Below are 16,006 nucleotides of genomic sequence, written 5' to 3'. Positions count from 1 at the left end.
AGCCTGCATATCTGCAATTACTATTTGTGTCTTCTAGCACCTCACTCATCTGTGTGCCATATGGACAAGATTGTGATAGCCCAGCTCATCAGAGTGCTGGGGAAGCGTGAAGGTGTGTCTGGAACACAGGCTTGACACACTGCAGAGAAGGATTGTCTGTGGTTCTTGTCTTCTTCATGAGGCACAGGAGAAAAAGCAGGCATGTCTTCAGCAGAGAGTGCAGGCATCATGAGTTAGTACAGACCAAGGAACAAATGACAAGACATGAATTTGCCTGTCAGCACATGCATGGTTTGGGCAGGCAATTCAGCCTTCCTGAACATCACCCCGCTAAACACACAGCAAATCAAAAACATGCCCCAGGATGTGGCATGCAGTAATTGCAAAAGAGTGAATAAAAAGGCTACATTTATATTTCTCCTATGTTGTACAGTTTCTTCTCTTTTATGTTGTACAGTTCTGTATTTTAAAAGCTGTCCCTTTCTATGGGAATCTTATTTTCAGTTCATATATAAGCACTATATGAGCAAGCAGTAAGCACAGTTAAACATGTAAATCTATTTAAATTTGAGTAACATTGTAGAACATCAAAGGAAATATTTCATGAGTAAAGTTTGTCATGGTTTAAAATAGGAAAAGCACTCTACATTAAAATTTTCATTTTGATTGTTTTGCTTTCAGTCATCAAATACACACGAGTTTTTCAACTTGTAGAGCAGTCTTAAAATTAATGTGTTATGAAAGTAAAATTATTTTGCTGCACTTTGCATCCTTTTCTTCTTATCTAAGAGCCTTCTGACAGCCACCTAATACCAGCTAGATTTTCAAGTGTCCCTTCTCCTTATTGCAGATAATTGGAAGCATCTGCTCTGTTGTTAAAATGTGCATTCCTGTACTTACAGCTGAAAACTGTGATCTCAGCACATCCAAACATCTCTTCATCCTCCCAGTTTCAATATAATTTTCTAGTTCTGATCATGTCATGGAGTAAGGAGTTGGTTATTCTAAATAGTTTTTCCTTGGTTTATGTCAATTTGAAGAAATTGCAGAACTGCTGTAATTTTCAATTCAATTGTTCCTCCTCACACCACCTGTGAACTAAAAAGGATGTGCTTTCCAAAGGATATTCAGTGCCTGATGCTCAGTTGTTGGTTCCTTGGCCATTCCTGAAATTTTTAAGTGTTGCATCTTGGCTGATACACCATCAGCAGTTCTGTGGTACAGGAGATGCTGAGTATTGGAAACTATCAGAGTGAGTTTGTGAGGATACTCTCAGGCTGACTGCCCGACATACAATCCAAGAAAAAGAGATTCTTACACATTGAAAGGACCCAGCAGGTTTATCTGTGGTACTTCTTTATTCACCTCTTGCTGGTTACAAGGGTCAAGGGCTCGACTACAGGGACTGTCTCAATGAGTGTGTTCAGCTTGTCACAGGTTTAGTAAAAGTGGTGGAGTGGAAGAGGGTCTGCAAATCTTCAGCAGAGGTATTTCTTTCTGTGGAGGAGACTTCTTTTGCCTATACACAGTAGTTCCTGTTCAGAAAAGTTCAGATACAAAATATATGAGTTGCTGGTGCAGGACAGCATTGTGCAAAGAAAGTACTGTTAAAAGAACTTGGAGACTAGTATAGCTCTTGCTTTCCTGCATTTAATAAATATTATAGACATTCTAACAGATTTCAACACCCCCCAAGAAATAGATATCTTAAGTCTAATTTGATAATGCATTTTTTACATTGAGACTCATTAAGATTCTTAATTTGTGGCTGCAAGCAAATTAGGTGTCCAGTGTCCCATACAAAGCCAGTCTCCTAGAAAACAAATTGGTCTAGTAAGTGACTCTGCTCAGCCTGAGGTTGAGTCTCACACCCTGGGCTCTCCCTATTGACTCTGAAGAGAGCTCAGACATCTGTATCTGAAATCATAACACCCATAAGTAGATGGCTGGCATGGGTTGTCTTCATTTACAAACTGAAGGACTCCTTGAAATGCCTGTTGTCATTGCACTGAAAGGGATATGCTTTTTTAGGAGTTAATGCTGCTGCACATGAGTACTTGGGGTACACTTGTCAAAAGTAGGGGACACTAGGATTTCTTAATCCTTCTTCCCACTACTGGTCACTTACTTACAAAGCAAAGATTAAAATCTCTTTTCCTTTCTCTTTCCCATGATCCTTTTACAAAACATAACCCCTTCTGCCATTTTCTCTTTAAATAACCATCATTTTGAAGCTGCTAGCACATAGGGAGTTGTTTTCCCTAGTTTGCTTAATGACTTCTGTGTTCCAAAAGCACTTTAAAGGGTGAGTGTAAACATAGTGATATGGTAGCCTGAACCCCAACCAGACCTCTTTTTGAAACAGCCAAGCTTGGCTTCTCATCCCTCTACAATCTTGGAGGTCCCCACAACTTCCCCCACAGCTTTTGTGCTATCTCCCTTTAACTTTCTCTTTCAGCTTAAATACTTCCACCATTTCTTTCATAAGTGCCACAAGACTTTGAATCCAACACCCCTTAGAGCCCTTCCCCTGTAGGGGGAATTTGCTGACACAATTTTTCTTTTTCTTAAAAATAATGCAACCCCTTTTGTGAACTTCTTCCTGCAAAGAACATTTCTGCAAAATAAGATTTGTTGAAAGCTTCAGATTTTAGCAAGTAGCTTTTTTCTTGGCTACTTCTGCCAACAGTCATGCCTGGTGCTGGGCAAGGCTGGCCCATTGATTGCTGTATAGAAACAAAAATTGCATAATTCATGTAGATCAGCAAGACAAAATGCTTTCTGGTGAGAAAGGGTATGTCTACACAAGCAGATGGCTGCATGGGCAGTACATGTCCAGTCTAAAAGCATTGTCTACATTATGCTTCTTAGAAAGGCCTGACATCATATGAGCTTGGCTCTCTGATGTCCACTAAAACAAGGAGTCTATCAAAAGAAACTACATCAGTCTACACAATGAACAGAAAACTACATTTATCTATCAGTTTTATTTCATTTTCCTTTTGTGTTAACTGTGCTGCTGTCTGTCTCCAGCCTTTTCTTTTCTTCTGGACATGAAATAAAATTTTCTATTCTGAGTTTTCTGTGCTATTTGATGCTTTTTTTGACAAAAAGCCTAGGCAGGTATAGCAGCCACTTTTCTGAGAAGTAGGCTAGTACATACTTAAGGTACTTTGAACTTTAGTGCACTAGACTTTCTAATAGCCTCTGCACTTTAAATACAGAATTGGATAAGATATGGCTAAGACACCAGGCTGACGGAGATCCAGTATCAAATCAGGTTCAAAGGTGATTAAAAAAATGAAAGTGAAGACCAAGAAGGCCCAGAATTGCAGTCCTTACCTATCCCCAAGCCTGCTAATTGCTCCCAATTTCTTTTTTCACAGCTTGTCTTCACTAATGGTTGGCAATATCAGACCACCGGTCTTAGTTTGAAGAAAATGTCAGCTTAACCCGAGCAGAGTGTTTAATAGCTAAGTGGCTTTTCTTGAGTAACAACTCACACTTGTAAATTAATCATGCTGCAACAGTCTCACTCTAGGCTAACTCCACACACCAATTTAACTCATTTTCCGTGTTCTGAATGTGGAAACATTAAATCTAGGTCAATATTTTCAGTAAATTCAATAAATTATTCACTGAGTCAATTATTTTCTCGAGATATTTTGTATCGCAAATTTTCTACCTGATGCCATGGAACCATTTTAGCATTCAAGGAAAGAAACCATTCTTATCTGCAAAGGAACTGTGCAGTCATGCATCTTAATTCAGGATTTAACATCACTAGGTATAGCATAGCAGGAGGGAAGCAAATTTCACCTCACCACACACTTGATTATCTTCAGACTGAGATGTACTTGTGTCTATATCTGCTTATTCATGAAGTCAAGAAGGTGAAAATCCTCCATTAATGCAATAAAAATTGTATATTCCTAGAAGCAAGTCATTAAGCAATTTGTCTGACATTGACTGGAAAGTATAATATATCTTCAGATCACTTGCCTGACCCTGTAAATCAAAATGCACTTGTGATTTAACAAATGCTATTTTTTTCCTTATTTCCATTTTGATTTTTATAGTTTACATGTAGGGTTAGTAAAATCACATCAAAGCATAATCTGGAAGCAAAAAGAAGTAAAAAAGGGATAATAGTCTCTTGTCTTCTAGATAGAGGCTTCTGACAGAAGTGAATTGTAAGAAAAAGTTGAATGAAAGATGTGGGCATTTGACACACAAAAGTGAATAAGCAGTTCTGAAAAAAAAGGGCTGGGCAGATGCAAGAAGGACAAGAATGAAGGCAGGACATGAAGAAAGCGTTTGCAGGCAGCACTGGCAATCCTGCCAGCATGGGGAGAGGTGGATTTACACACACTGTCATAAAAAATTCACGGAGCTCAACCATAGTCAATCCAAAGTTAAAAGGAAACCTTCCAGTGAAATCCTGTCAAAACTGACATGCTCAACATTCTACTCCTTACAAAGCCAAGCCCAGCAGCTGCACTGGTAATGAATGGCTTGAAGAGAGACGCTGCCGTGGAAGTTTCTGTCATGTTGGCCAAATGATGCTCATTGGCTGTGTCAGGCAGTGTGGAAACTGGCAAAGGTGTCCCACTGTGTCTGTCAAATTCACCTTCCCTTCTCCCTTAAGGGTTCCTTTTGCTTTTCATCACTGTCACAGCCATGCTCCAAAACAGGTCCTCTTCCTCAGTTGCACTCTCAGGGAAAACTCAAGAGTGTCACACATTGCAGGACCACACAGTCGGAACCTTCGCTCCCACTCACTTCCAGAAATTAAACCTTTCTCCCTCTTTGCAGCCTTGACCTGATAATTGTGCTGGTGGGAGGAATAAACTGTTAGTGCTGCTCCACTGAATTTGGATTTTAAATCTTCAGCACGCCATTCATTAGAACTGTAATTATTAATAGGTATTTTTTTAAAAGGCATTGGTGTCACACTTTTTTTTTTTTTTTTCACAGCTTTAATCTCATGACTAAGGAATTGCCAGAAAGAAGAGAGACTCTTTTCACAGTGGAAAGCATTTGGATGTATTTAAGCAGAATTTTTTTATCTTCAAGTTGAACAAACAGTTCCAGAGAGTCTTGTTTTTAATGGTTTTCCAGTTATATTGACTAATGTACAGAGGAAAGAGGTCAAGTTACAACTATTTCCAAATAAAATTAGATTCGGCTGAAATCGGAATCTATGGCTCCCTTAGCCCTCAGTGTTTTTCCCCAAGCCATTCACTATCAGAGATTATCTAATTATATAATATTTTACACAATAAATGCAAGCGTTGTGCTTTTTTGGCATCTTTTATATCTCTATTAGAAAAGCTAATTAGACCATATTTTTCATGTGCAGGATGAATATGCACTATATGTACCCAGATAACATGGTGTTGAATGTTAGGGTGATTAACAGTGGTTCAATGTACAATTAGATATTTTGGATTTGAATGTCATTGGCAACAACATTAATAGTATATAAGGTTTTCTATTAACCCACTGAGATTTTGGGGGAGTGAACCATTAACTCAAAGGTATTTCCCTTCTGAGGACCTAAGACCATACACAGATCTTAGTGTGGCCTCATTCTTGATTGTCACCCAGTGCTTTTCTAATGCAGATACTAATCTCTGAAAGAAGTCAGCAGATGTACCATGTACCAATTCTTCCTGAAGCATGGACACATCATGAGCCACATGGCAAATACTTGATAGGATTTCAAGTACATTTGCAAAGCAGGCTGTTAAAAGCAGTTTGTTGCATTTAAATGGCATAAAAGGTTGAGTTTATTCTAAGCTCTATACTATGTATGACATTTGGAATTCAACACAAAAGAAGAGGAACAAACTAGAAGATAGTTCTGGTACTTATTTTTAGCTGGAAGAAGTCCTTAACACATTGAAGTTTACATGACAGGGCCATTTCCTGTTGCAGGACACTCCCATCAGTAATGAGAGATTGGGAAAACCAAAGATGAGAAATTAAATCCCTGAAACTCTTCTTTTGGAGAGCAGGACAGGAAGTGGTGAGAACAGACATTTATTTTTATACTGACTGTCTCGGTTCTAGGGAAATGAGAAAACGCAGTGTGAGTTGTATTGGCAAGCAGTGAGTCATTGATTCACTTTGTTGATAAAAGTATGGAAAAAGTATCCCTCAAGAAGGAAATAAACTGTTGCATTTGGAGCTTCACTGACAGCAGGGACAAAATTCCATTTTTGTAGCTCTATTGTTGCACATGTGCATGTGAAACACTGTAAAAATTATTAACTTAAATACATAATGGAAAAGATATAATCAGGGAATGACACCTAATCAGCTCTATTTCCCCTATAGCCCTTTTAATTTTATCTTTGTGATGGCTGATTTACTGTCTTTACTAATGGCAGTACACAATATCCCAGTTTCATGGAGTCATTCTACTGAGTGCTGAAAATATTTGCTGAATATGTTATCTTTTAAAAAAATACATAAAAGTTATAGGCACAGTCCCCCAATGGCATAACTTGCATGTAAGGATGCCTCTCATTTGTATTTTATTGCCATTACTTGAATCTCCTCCAGCTCCTTACAACCGTAATGTAGTGCTTCCTACCCAAGAAGCTGAGCTTCAGATCCGCTGATTAATAATTTTTAGGGCAAACCAAGAAACATCAGGATGCAATTTTCTCCCTGTAATCTGCCATAAGTTTGCACCAAGGAACCCTGGTGAGGAAGAGGCGCTGCTGCAGCTGGTGTTGGCCAGAGGACCAGGGAAAAGAGTATCAAATTGCACTGATGACCACCCTCCTCTTGGAACCTGTGTCTATCCTTTCTCCTGTGTGGCTGAAGTGTGGCTGTGCTAACTCTGTCACCACAGCCTGGGGACCCACTAGCCTTTCATCAACCTTATTTGCAGCCCTGAAATCCAGAACACACCACTGGATTATCCACTTTGAACCTTTTCAGGGGTTTGAACCAAGAAAGAAAATAAAAAGGCTTCTGCCCCACCTCAGGCTTAGTCGGGTGGTATTTTTCTACATCATTTCAGAGCTGTCTAAGCAATTCAGAATTCAGAATTTGACACAGGGGTTATTTCTTCCTCAAAAAATGTTTACTATTGACGCTGAAGCCTTTCTTTACCATACAACAATAGTGAAAAAGTGGCTAGAAATAAAGAGAAAAACACATCCCAGAGACACAGAGGGAGAGAGAAAGAGCAGAGAAGGGAATTACCAATATAATCAGTGCTGCAGAGATGAAGCTGTTCCAAGTCTGTGTCAGGGCAATTGGTCATTCAGCTTGAATTTGGATTTGTCAGGAGCACAGAGCCTACCCATCATTCACTAAGAATACACTGTTCCTCCTCCATTGACTGCATTTTTAGAAAAGTCAGCATTTTCCATAAGAAAACTTTTACAGATGCTCTAGGGTATTGAAGAATACCAGCCTTGCCAAAAGAAAAGCCTTAGGTTTCTTGTTATTCCCAGGCTCTGACTCCTCAGAGTACCATTTTTCATCTTTCAAATAATTCTCCTGTCAGAATGTGACTTTTTGAGTAGGGTTTTTTCCCCTTCTGTCCAGTTGCTTTTACATTTTTATCCTTCATATTGAAGGAAAAAGTTTTCTCTTGGATCAGCACAGGTCCCTTTATGTTTTGCTTTCTATTTCAGCAGCATGTTGTATTTAATAGGAGACATTTCCAAAAAGGCTGAGGGTCAGACTTTCAAGTTTGCACTTAACAGCTGCGTGCGTCTGAACTGAACATCCACCCAGACAGCCATAAAGGTCCCCTTCAGCAGGCTGAGCACAGCCACGCGGCACAATGCTGCCTTGCAAATTCCCAAAGAAAATCCTAGTGAGCGGAGCAGCCATTTGAGACTCAGATCCAGGGTTTCTGTGCCAGTGTCTGGACAATATGATCATGCCCCTGCCACAGGAATTCAGGTCAGCATTGCACTGACACCATGGCATTGTCCCTTGCAGGTGGGGAGCTTATGTCCTGACTTATGGCTGGCATGGAAGGGGCATTTTACCTTTGAGTTTCCTGCACATTTTAAAAGAGTGTGACTTTTGTAACAAAGCTCACATTCCAGCCTCTCATTCTGGTCTTGAAGGTTGCATGGCAGCTGTGGTCTTCAAACATGCCTGATCAGCATTTTAGGCACAATCTTTCTTAGATACGACTGGAGCATCTGTTCAGGTCAATGTGCTTCACCAGCAGCCCAACTCGAAATTCCCAGTTCATAGTTGTTGGCTACCTTTATTATTGTTTTGATTTCTACTGGCATACTAGAATCAAACTCATCACTTGTAAACAGATATTTTGAGTCCCAAATCATTGGATATAGTTCTCCTCTGGGAAGTTTTCTTTGCCATTTCCTGAAAAATATGCCAAGTATCTTGCAGTGGGTGCCCTGTCCATGACGGATTTGTTATCACATGTTCTGAATTTTTCTGCACTTTTGCTGCTAACCATGTAAAACGATCAACTTATTTTGCACAATGTATCCACAAATAAAAGCAAAACCTATGCATTTTATAAATCATCTGACATTCCAACAGTGTGCTGTTTTCTGACTTTGAATGACTCATTGTCATATCCATTTGTTAGCTTGTTCATCTATTAAATGTAACATGCTCCATGACAAGTGACCCATTTAATTCTCAATTCTAATTATACCTTTTTGGACCCTCCTAGTTCACTTTTCCTAGTCTTAGTGCCAAAGGTTAATGTCTTAAAATTAGGTATCTAAACAGAAGTGGGACATAGGCACTGCTAAATGAGTAAAGCAATTATAATTGTGCAGCTTTAAGCATTTCTTCTACTAACTTTCTATAAATAAAACTTTCCTCAAAGGTTTCAGCACAGATCAATTCTGAGCTAATACTAACTATAAAAGTTATTGTCAAATTCAACTAATTCTGGAGTTATGAGTAACAAGACAATTACCATGGAATTCTATAGAAATGCAAATTTTTTAGATATTTTGTTCAAGTTAGAATACCTGACCCAGGTATTCTACGAATACAGACACAGAATATAAGCACAAAGAACATTTTATATCATATATTCTTACTGCTTAGTACATCTTGAATAACACATATTGATGGAATGTGATCACTGATGCTATTATGAAACACTTTATAGTGTTCAAGACTGTTGATGTTTGGCAAGCTCTATAATTGCTTTAATGTTTTATAATAACAGTATTGCATTGATTTCTTTTTGGTATTTTCCTCTTCATTATCCAACTTGTGGATCTACTGCAGCTTCTTTACTATTTGTGCCCAACACCTTTCAAGATCTGTGTGCCTTTCCTCTCATTCTACACATTCGGTTTTCAGCTCTTCCACCTCTCTCCCAAGGCCAGTGTAAACAAACGATTTCTGAGGCCATGGAAGCTGTGTAAAATGTCTGAATGACAAAGTAATGAACACTCTTTGTGACTGGAGTCAGCACAAGTGTTTATTGCTAAGCAACAAAGACTGATGTCAACGAGTTTTGCCAAATGCAGATGGTGAGTAGGTTTGTTGAAAAAATGAAATCACTCTAACATAACTCTTTACAGCAGATACTAATATAATAGAAATAAAATGCACTCAACTGGTTGGAGTGAGGCGCTCCACAGAGAGGAATGAGGTTAATTTAATAATGTTTTCTGATGGCTCTGCCTGTGTATTATGGAGTTGCTCATATATGAAAATATTCCTAACATATCTCAGCAAGATTAAGGAAGGAAAAACATCTGCAAAGCTTTCCTAAAGTGATCTCCAAAGTTGTGGTTCCAAATGTTGCAGCGAACAAAGGGAGGACACAATACACTGTACCTGGCTGCTGGGGAGGTGGTGTTTGGAATATGCAGATAGAGCATTACTGGGCACTTCAGACTCTCACAGTGTAAACAACTTTTTGTCCTGTTCAGCAAATGCCTTTGTGTCGTCTTTCTGAACAACTCACCAGGTGTGACTAGTGAGCTGAGATTGATGATTATGTCACTGTAATGCTGAATCTCTTCCCTGAGGGGAATGTCCACCAAATTCCTTTTATCCTTGTTTGAGACCAGATCTGTCACAGTGGAGAACACACTCATTTATCTGCTTTGAGCACCTTCATGAAAACACAGTAATCTTTATGCACATCCTTTAGGCAGAGCTCAATGTCAAAATCACATGCTATTTCCCTTCTTCCTATAGACAGTGCACAAAAGCAGAACATGAAATTGAATTAGTTAGCCTTTAAAGAATATGCAGGGCATTCTGTTCTGGTTGAGCCAAACCGATAAAATAATTTACTATAACTCACCCCAGGTGCAAACCGCACCAGAAAGCATCTTCTCCCTTCCCTGGAAGCCCACAGACCTTGCTCACCCTCCCAGGAACAATCTGCTAGAACTCAGCTTGGAAGAAAGCTGCCCTACTCCTAGCTGCCAGTGATGTTCTGTATAAAGAGACTCAGTGTTCATCCTGGAATTTCTGCTAATTCCCTAAACTGGATGGTATGGAAAGACAGGCACATTCCCATGTTCTCAGCCTCCACAGCGAGTGAGTCACCCGTGCTGGCCTGCACCAATCCTTACGTTGGTGCAGAGCCTGGAATAGTAGCCTGTAGTAGGATAAGCACACACAGCAGTGTGGTGATGGCAATAAAGTAAATACACGCACGCACACAAAACTAACCCTGCATCTTGTTGTAGAAAGTGGCTTAATTTGTTTCAAAGTAAAGATGCTGCACCTCAGGCAACTCATTAAACAAGTCTCTTGTGTCTGAATGAAAAATGTAACGTGCATGAAAATTACTGTGTTAACTTGAGTGAAAGAAAGATCAGCCAGAGCTCATGTGGGACTAAGCTGAGAAAAATTATTTTACTTGAAGCTATTTTTACTTCTTTTAGTTGTGTTAGACAATGAGTTGAATTGTACTGTACAGTTATAACAGAAAGACATGAGTGGCTGCTTAGAACTATATAATTCACCTAAAAAAGACATTAACCCATTTTGAACAGTGATTGCATTTGGAAAAGATTTTAGGAAATGCTATAATTTTTGTCACTTGCTTTACTATTTTTATGTGTTGTAAGTCTTGGGCTTTTTCAGGAGTTTGGATCTATTTATTCAAGGTCACTTGCTCTGCTTGTAAATGTGCATAAGATGGAGAGAATAAGTGATATTTCAGGACTTGAGTCATTCAAAAATGGTTCATTTTGTGGTTCACTACCGGACATTTGACCACATGGTAGGCTTCTGGTGTCTCATCAGGCAAGCAAAAATGGTGAAGTGGTGAAAGTGGTAGTGACAAATGCAACTCAAACAATCTCTGAATTGACTTCTCAGTTTTCAGAGGCTTTAAAGGGATATTCAGGAATACTGAGTCATTCAAATATTCAGGATATTATGAGGAATATTTGTTGAGCAGTGGAAATTAAATTTAATTTCAGCTCTTTAATCAAAATTTTCTTTATGAATTTGTTTGCACTGGGGGAGAAACCCCCATTTTTTCGAACAGTCCTAGTCACTCTGCTTTTTCTCTTGACCACTAGGCATGTAAACAAAGCTACAAAATTCTGTTTTCTCCGTCTCTAATGTGCTGCTGAAATATCTAGCACTCATGTCATTTAGCCTTAAAAGCTATTAATGCACTTGGTAAAGATGAAAAGTGAAATACAAAATCTTGTCAAGCTTACCAAAAGCTGTAGTTAGTCTTTTTTAATAAATGTTTCTCAGAAACTCAGTTTTGTCTATGATAAATGCACTTTTTCAAGTATAGCACCGTAGATTTAGTATTGAGAAAAAAATCTGTTTACAGATGCTGAATTCTGAACTTTTTAACTGCAGAACATCTAGAATACACACAAAGACATAGGCATAACCTTTCCAAGCCCATCAAAGTTGTTTGCCCTTGAACTGATCAGACCATCTGTAGATGTGAGAGGACACTGCCTTTTCTCTGTCCATTCTGCTGAGCCCGGCAACAAGGGCTTGAATTAGTGTCAAAATATGGCAGAGTATTAAACATTTAGCATTGTGGGCTTGGATGTTGAGTTCCCACATGCCACCCGAGTCCCTAGGCTCCCTCCCACTGACCCAACAGATAGGTGCTGGTATTCATAAGTAAAGGAGTGACTCCAGCAAAGCTCTGGAGACTCCCATGGCCCAGCCACCACCAGCCCTGGGCCTGCATTTGGCAGGGGGCATGTGCTCACGACTCTGAAACAGGCCTGAGCCTCATCTTCCTAAACCCCAGACAATTTCTGCAGCCATGGGGTTCCTTGAAATGGTTTCTCACCCAGCATGCCCAAAGCAGTCTCTAGTTTCAGGTCCCTATCACTGTGAGAGGGCTGCAAGCCAAAGGGACACAGCAGGGGGCAAATTCATTGGAGCTAAGGACTTAAGGAGTCTGCTGTCTCACAGGGTGCCCCATAATGTCCCACTGACTATAGCCCTTCTCTAAAATAGGTTCATTGAAGTAAGTGCGGAATATTTAAATCTACCCTTTTCCCCAGGCACATTCTTCTATAATTTGAAGCCTGTATCTCATGCATTTTGGTTGCAAGACTGTTGTCAAAGGACCTTAACAGCTTTATGGAATATAGAAATTTTCTGTCATTGTGCTCTGAATTCTGAAAAAAATGGACCTCATTTCAGCTTTTTAAAAGGCAAACCCTTCAGTCCACGGGAATAACTTGAAATTTAAATTACTATACTATTATTACTATTACTACTACTACTAGATTAAATAGACTTCAGAAATCAAGAGGTAAGTTGAGATGAATAACCAGTCTCAATTTACTAACTTTCCAAACCTAACACAGAACCAAGGTTTTTTTAATTGCAACTACCCATAGGATTACTTGCAGTTTGAACTACACTATAGATCAGGCAACTCTTGTCTAATCAGGTCCTTTTGTATTTGTGTGGTAATATTGCCCCACAGCTAATGATGTCTCAGCAGACACTACAGCTCTCTTTCAATCAAAAGCAAACATTGTGAAGGCCATTTGAAAATCAAGTCTTCTCCTCAGTGAAAGGGAGAGTCTGGAAAATACCACTAAGTACAGAAAGAGTAATTGCAAGGAAGAAGTATTGCAAGGAATATATTTCTTAAGTGTTAATTGAGAACAATGTTGGTATATTATAATACCCTTATAATAATCTAATTTATTAAAAAAACATTAAAATGTTATGACCTATTAAAGCTCTGACACTGATTTGGTATAAGTATCTTTTGGCTGCCAGCCAATATTGTTGAAAAGCTTAATTATCCTGTTCTGGTGGGAAGATGGAAAAGTTTGAAAGCTTTATTTTATTCTCATTTTTTTATGTGTCATACCCCCTATAACATTAATAAGGGGCTGCAATACAAACTGTAGTGTTGCAAAATGTAAATACAGCTTCCTCGGAGAAAACAGAGACGATAATTTGAGAATAAAGCTGTTTGCTGCTCCTGACTGTGGCCCCAGAAGCCTTCTGGTAAATCTGACTTTAAAATTCAAACTTTCAGCTATGTCAAGATGTATCAAATGAAGTGCATTTATTTGGCTCCTTGGATGTGTTGTATATTGAAATGTCTGGTAGCTCACTAACAAATTCATATCTTGTCTTTTTAGAGAGATGCAGGAAAATAACGGGCCTCAAAGGAACTACCTTTCAGAACAAACATGTTCTTTCGTTGTTTACTTAGAGAAGGAAACAAGGAAAATTAAGTAAAAGAAGATGGCATTTTATGTCAGAAAACCATCTCAGAGAATCATGTAATCTAAAAACTCAATAACTCAGTTACGTGTCTGCTACAGAATTTATGTTTGCTATTAGGCTCATGAGATCCTGTACCTATTGCTGTGAAAGGTTTGAGGGAAATGAAGTCAGGATGTCACACAAAAATGGGAGATATTTAATAATCTGCCACAACAAATATTTCTCATCATTTCTTATTGAAATCTTGCTTGGCAGAGATCTAGAGATCCTCTTTGACACTCAAGTCAACTTCTGAAGGAAATAAAATACCATAAACAGAGAAGGATGGCAGTATTGATCCTTATGGTGATGAAAATTAGGATACCGAAATGCCAGATATACTAAAATGCCAAAATTTTGATTGACTTTAAAAAACTTATTCTGGGGCTTAAAAACTTTTTAATTCAATCACATAAAAAGGTCAACAGAATTTAGCTGCTCTTTTTAAAAAAAGGACAAAGAAATGTCAATGGGTCTTTTATATCTCCCCAAGATTCAGCCCTTAAAAATATGCACCTTGTTTAATAATTAGACAGCTATGTCCTATGTTTATATGTTGTTTGTATTCTGACGGGCACAATTTGGTTTAAAGTTAATCTCTGTGCGTGCATGATTTTTCTGTGTGTCTTCTCTGCTTTTTCAGCATGCAGAACTTGGTCCCTATGAAGGTGGGACACAGAACTACCCTTGCTGCAAGAAGCAGAGAGAGAAGAGCCAGATTTCCCATGGCTGCAGGAAGGAGGTCCCATGAAACTCCCACCAGCCTTTCCCTGGTCCAGCAACCAGCTGGATTTGCAAAGCTTCAGGGCAGATGAAAGGGGCAGATGGGATGTGGCTGTTTAACGAATCTGGCACTGCCTGCTTTGCCCATAGTTGGAGTGGTCCCTGCTAACAAACGGGGACTCCAGGTACCTTGCTACACAGTTCTGCTAGTTCTTGCAGAAATTACCTCAGTACTTCATGAAGAACAAAGATAATCTATTGTTGTACCACTTACATTACAGTACTTGGGAAGACTATGAAGAAGAAATAATCTCTGCTTCAGCTCAGGAAAGATTCAGAGAAAACTGAGGTGATGGTAGGTTTTTATCCAAAAAACAGCATGTGTGAAGAGCGATGTGCTAGGGTGCGGTTTGTTCAGAAAAGATCTATTTTTTTCCATTGATATTAGAAAAAAAAAAATCTGGAGGAAAGAACCCAGAATCTTAATACTCCTTTAATAATCTGAACTTTGGTATGACAATAGAACAGCACAGAAATGATGGTACAAAGCTCTTAACAATTTCACAAAACTACCAGTACAAAGAACCCCGAGCAACTCTATTAACAGTAAGCATTACTCACTGCAATAGTTCCAGTAACACATTTCCTGAATTGCATGCCTGCTAATTTTGAAAAACATCTCCATGTGAGACGAGAATAAGACATGACATAAAGAACACACTTTATACCAACAAGAGACTAGCTGCTTCTATGCTTGCCTGAAACTGTCTCAGCTAACAAAGCTCAGCAAGATGCTGTAATGTAGGTTGCTGAGACTGGTTATGGCTTATGTAATGATAAAAACTTAATTCTGAATTTCCCACTCTCTTTATGGTGCCACAATAGCTAGTTTGCCTGCCTTCACAGAATTACTGGAATATCAAAACCTCTGAAGCCCATCACCACTCTCTGTCCTTCTTGGAAATAACTGCAATGGGAGACTGCCACACATGCTTAGTAAGAAGCTTGTTGGGATCACATCACCCCAAAGTGATTAATCACCGTTGTTCCTGCTTTTAGTCAAGACCCATTTATCATGGTTAGATATTTGCATTGGACATTTTTGACTTATACCTAATGTTAGAGAATATAAAGTAAGTTTACGATAATTTTGCCATGTCAGAGTCAAAAGGGAGAAGGAATAAAGAGAGCTTGCTTAGCTTATAGAAGTTATTAATTAGCTAGTCAAGGACTTTGTTCTAGCAAGAGACATTTGCATCTCCAAGGAGCTGAAATAAAAATACTTGTTTTAATTGAGAGGAATGATCAGATGTTTTCTTAGATAATGAAGCAAAAGAATAAGTTCAGGAAGATTAGATTTATCTGGGCTCCCTAGAATGTTTCAAAGGAGAAATTTCTTATAAGAGACAAAACTTGGTCCAAAGGGAGTGAAAATATAAGTATACAAAAGTGACTAGTGAGCTAGTCATACCTCAGGGTGTGCTGAAGGCCTGCTCTGCTGGATATGCCCTGACCATGTTCCAGCTCTGTTTTGGGAGACCTAAGCACCACTCTGGTCCCCTTG

General features: G+C 38.9%; 1 protein-coding gene across 1 annotated transcript in view; it reads right to left on the bottom strand.

Annotated features, from left to right (window-relative positions):
* Positions 1 to 1,397: 1,397 nt before the first annotated feature.
* Positions 1,398 to 16,006, bottom strand: part of HTR1B (5-hydroxytryptamine receptor 1B) — a 36,763-nt gene continuing 22,154 nt past the window's right edge. The window contains exon 2 of the mRNA XM_083858100.1: positions 1,398 to 1,535. The gene's annotated coding sequence lies outside the window, so the exon portion shown is untranslated. The remainder of the gene's footprint in view (positions 1,536 to 16,006) is intronic.

This window comes from Zosterops lateralis (genome assembly GCF_965231275.1).
Source record: "Zosterops lateralis genome assembly, chromosome: 3".
NCBI classification, from domain to species: Eukaryota; Metazoa; Chordata; class Aves; order Passeriformes; family Zosteropidae; genus Zosterops; species Zosterops lateralis.
Note: the sequence above shows the minus strand (reverse complement) of the source record. Positions and strands in the feature narration are given on the sequence as shown.